Here is a 5,258-nt window from a genome sequence, read left to right as displayed (position 1 = left end):
CCCCCCCCCTCTCTGCAACAGTACCACCATCTTCTCCCCAAATCACTCCACCATCTTCTCCACAAATCACTCATCCAACACCATTCGAGCCATCATTCCCCTACTCCTCTAGCTTTCTATAACATCAATTCCTCGATCTTTTCCTCTCACAGGAACCCTAGGTTAGGGGTTGATGAAATAGATGAGCTAGAAAAGCAATTAGGGCATGGGAAGAACAAGAGAAGCATCAGGAGAAGGATTGGAGGCATGGGTCGACACTTTGGAGCAGTTGTCAGAGATTAGGTGAGTCAATTTTGGATATTTGGTAAACCCTAATTTTTCTGATTTGGGAACTTTTTGGGGAAATTGATTGTACGTCTAATTGAATCATGGGTTAGTCTATTAGGGTTGTTATCATAGTTAGGTAGGATCTTTTTTTGATTTATTTTGTATTTTTACCAACCCCTAATTGGACTGATGTGGTCCTGTTTTGGGGATTTTTCTTATATGTATAAATAAGGGATGTATGTGAAGAGGGGATGCTCTCTGGACTAGCCAGTAGAAACTTGAAACAAAATTTATGCAATTCCAAATTTCAGTCTTCTTATGCAGTTACAGTTGATTGTTGTGTGTATGTTATGTTTGAATTATTTTGCATGATGAATGCTTGTGTTTGTAACATGTGTAGTATGAGCTAATTAGCAACAAGCTGAGGCTCTGATGAAGCCTTGGTGCACTGTCAAATGGTAAATTGCTAGGATAGGATGCCATATGCTTGTTTTTCTTGTGCATTGGGAAGAAAGCAGTGCTATGATTGCTTGTGATTGATTGTGCTGTCAAAAGACAGTCAATACTAGGGGTATTTCTGTTAGCAAGCTGTTTTTCTTTCCTTTCTATTGTATGCATTGGACTCAACTCAACCTAGGAATATGCTATCTGATTAGGACACCAGGTGGAATCTAATCCTTAGCTTAGCCACAATTCCTTTTTTTTTTCCAGTCACTCAAGTTCAGTTCTGTGTGCTTTCAGTTCAGTTTATTTTCTTGCCTTTTTTTCTTGCATTTTGAAGCCTTTTGTGCACTGAAGTCAGTGCACAAACTCACCTCTGCCCTTGGCTTCCAAGCCTTGGTTCTTAGCTGCTCTACCTTGCTGTTTTCTTAGCTGTTTTCTTTGCTTTACCTTGCAGCCTTGGTTCATGCCATTTGCCTTCTTTGTTTCACTGCCACTATAACATTGTGAAATTGTATCTTGTTTTACATCATTTGCTAGCTTAGGAAAACTTCTTGTATGCTCCCACTCCCTGTGGACTTTCCCCTGCTTTCCTTCTATTCTATAAACTTGACCTTGTATACTTGCAAGCTTCTGTGTGTTTTCCATTGGCACACCAAGTTTTTGGCGCCGCTGCCGGGGAGTGGTGCTGCCATCTGCTGATTTCCTTTGCTGTCTTTCATCTACCACCGCATAATCTGCTGAAAGTGCATCTTACCTTGCTGTGCTTGAAGCTGTCTCCTGATATCATTGCACTCTTGTTCACTTGCAGGTGCCACTGAGTTGCTGCTGCTGTTGCTGAGTTGCTGCAGAGCTGTGTTGCTAGGCCACCTGAGCTGCTGCTGCTGCTGCCAAGCCTGCTGCCAAGCCAAAGCACCTGGGCTGCTACCTGCTGCTGCTGGGCTCTGTTCCAACCTTTGTTGCTGGGCTTCGCTGCAGATTCTGCTGGGCTTCGCTGCAGACTCTGCTGGGCCTGTGTTGCTGAGTCACTTCAATTGCTGCTGGGCTTGAGCGTGAGCTGCTTAGGACGATCCTAAAGCCCAACTGGGCTGTGCAACTAAAAGGGGACTAAAAGCCTATTTTTGGGCTTCCCTCCAAAAACCAAGTAAGCCTAACCCATGAGTTAACCCACTTGGGCCTCATTTAAATTCAAATTCGGGCTTGTAATAATTAATTTAATTATTTATCTGGGGATTGTAATAATTTTTATTTATTTTCTTTTTCTTTTTTTTTTTATATTTGGGACTGTAATTATTTTTTTGTTTTTTTATTTTTCTTTTATTTTTCTTTTTTCTTTTATGGGCTTGTCTTAGTTATTATTATTGTTTTTATTTTCTTTTATGAGTTATGCTAATTTATGCTAGATTTAGTTCAAAAAATTTTCCAAAGCCCAACTTTAAACCAAAAACCAAAATCCCTTGTTAGTCCAACACCCATTCAAAACCAAATCTTCATAACCCTTGTGGGCCAAAACTGTTTCCGATTGCTCTGACTAAAATGTTAGTTAAGGTACCTACTAGGACATGATTGTGACCTACAGAGACCAAACAAACAGACTTGTTAGAATTAACCCAGACGAACCTATCGAAATTCTAAGTTCTGAGGGAGACAGTCCAGATCAACCAGAAACAATGGGAGAACCCCGTACCCTCAAGGATTATATGTACCCAACTAGAGCCAGTCAACCTTCTTGTATTGTGCTACCCGAGGCTAATGGCCATTATGAGCTGAAATCAAGCACAATACAGATGCTTCCTATTTTTAGAGGTGTTGAGAATGAAAACCCGTACCACCACGTGAGAGAATTCGAGGAAATTTGTGGAACTCTGCGTTTCACTCAAATGTCCGACGAAACCCTAAAGTTAAGGCTTTTTCCTTTCTCCCTGAAAGATAAGGCAAAGGCCTGGCTCTATGCTTTACAGCCTCAATCCATCATGACATGGGATGACCTCATAAAGGAGTTTTTCAAAAAGTTTTTCCCGAATCACAAGACTGCGACAATTCGTTAAAGTCTGAATAGCTTTGTGCAATTAGAAGGTGAGACCTTAGCTAGATACTTGGAGAGATTCAATGAATTATTGCTCCAATGTCCCCATCATGGTTTTGAAAAATGGAGACTTGTGCAAATTTTGTATGAAGGTCTAGATGTGTCCACCCGAACAACGGTTGAGTCGATGTGTAATGGTTTATTCGTAGACAAAACTGCTGATGCGTCTTGGGACTTCTTGATTGAAGTAGCTGAAAAGACGCAACAGTGGGAATCCATCCGTGAACCCAGAAAGACTACATCCGAAGCGAAGGCTTTTAGGATTGAAGCGGATTTCGAGGGAAGAGCAAACATGGCATCAATAGTTAGGAGATTAGAAGAGTTAGAACTACATAAAAATTCAAAACCTTCCACCACTACTCTCCGAGAACATGTCGCTTCGTCTGTTTGTGCTGCTTGTAACGACCCCAACCATCAATTCCAAAATTGTCCCGATTTGCTTGCAGTCCAGGAATCTAGGCTTGAACAGGCACATGCCATGTTTCAAAAACCAGAGCATAACCCTTATTCACAGACCTACAATCCAGGATGGAGAAACCACCCTAACTTTTCATGGTCAAAAGGACCCACTCAGGGAGGACCATCTCAACCCAATCAGAGCTATCAAAACAATCAGGGATATCAGAACAATCAAGGTTATCAACACCCGAGAAACCCTCAACAACAATCAAACTCTCAACAACAATCATATCCTCAACACAATACCGACAAGAGATTATCCTCCCTAGAGGAAATGTTTCAGAGTTTGATGCAAAGTCAGAAAAATCTAGATCAAAAGATGGATCAAATGTGTGAGAGAGAAAAGGGTAAACTTCCGAGCCAACCCCAACAAAATCCAAAGAGGATATTTCAAACAGGCACAACATCCTGCACTGAAACCTCACCCGATCAAATCCATGCCATTACCACCCTCCGAAGTGGTAAAGTCATCGAGAACAACGTGGGCGAACCTAATGAATCTGATACAAATTCCACGCTGTCTCCACAACCCCAGAAAACCAAAGAACCTGAGCAAGTTGGAAAATCTGACAATTCTACTGCTGTGAATGTCCCTTTGCCAACTCATTCTCCTGTTGCCCCATTTCCTCAAAGATTGATCTATCAACAGAAAAGTACCCATTACAATGAGATGTTAGATCTGTTCAAGAGAGTCAACATCAACATTCCTTTTCTTGAAGCAATCAAGCAAATCCCTTCTTATGCCAAATTCCTCAAAGACTTGTGTACTCAAAAGCGCAAGCTCAATGTGCAAAAACGTGCTTTCTTAGCTGAGCAGGTGAGTTCCATCATTCTGAACAAAACTCCACCCAAATTTAGGGATCCAGGATGTCCAACAATTTCTTGCACTATAGGAGAACACACGGTCAATAAAGCGTTATTAGACCTAGGTGCAAGTGTTAACCTACTGCCATATTCTGTTTATGAGCAGTTAGGTCTTGGGGAGTTGAAACCAACATCTATCACTCTACAACTGGCAGCCCGATCTGTCAAGATTCCTCGTGGAGTGGTCGAAGACGTTTTGATCAAGGTTGACAAATTCTATTTTCCCGTAGACTTCATTGTCTTAGACACTCAACCTGTACAAAACCCAGACTGTCACATTCCTGTCATCTTAGGACGTCCTTTCTTGGCTACGTCCAACGCGATCATTAATTGTCGTAATGGAGTGTTGAAACTGTCTTTTGGTAACATGACGGTAGAATTGAATGTGTTCGATATTAGTCAACAACCTGTGAATCTTGATGATGATGATGTGCATGAAGTCAATATGATTGAAGGATTAATGCAAGATTCGTTGACTAACATTCTATCCGTCGACCCCTTTCAAGCATGTATGGAGAACTTTAACCCAGATTCCTATGATGATGCATACTGTAGTGACGTCCTATCTCTGCTCGAATCTGTACCTCAAATGGACATCACTGAAAGGAAATATGAAGTGGAACCACCCTTACTCTCTGTTGAGCCACCCAAGCTTGAATTGAAAACATTGCCTAGTACGTTGAAGTACGCATTCCTAGGTTCTTCTGATACTTTACCTGTCATTATTTCTTCATGTTTAGACACGGAACAGGAAAGTAAGCTTTTAGAAGTACTTAAGGAACACAGGGAGGCCTTAGGATGGACCATCTCAGATCTCAAAGGAATTAGTCCCACCATTTGCATGCACCACATTAACCTTGAAGAGAATGCCAAACCATCTAGGGAAATGCAAAGGATACTTAATCCTAACATGAGAGATGTAGTCAAAGGAGAGATCCTGAAACTACTTGATGCAGGTATCATATACCCAATTCCCGATAGCAAATGGGTTAGTCCCATTCAAGTTGTGCCTAAGAAGTCAGGCATTACTGTAGTTCAGAACGACAAGAATGAATTAGTCCCTACTCGTACAACCACAGGATGGCGAGTATGCATCGACTACAGGAAGTTGAACACAGTAACAAGGAAGGATCACTTCCCG

Source organism: Papaver somniferum, chromosome 6, assembly GCF_003573695.1.
Source record: "Papaver somniferum cultivar HN1 chromosome 6, ASM357369v1, whole genome shotgun sequence".
NCBI classification, from domain to species: domain Eukaryota; kingdom Viridiplantae; phylum Streptophyta; class Magnoliopsida; order Ranunculales; family Papaveraceae; genus Papaver; species Papaver somniferum.
This window is presented reverse-complemented; position numbering follows the sequence as displayed.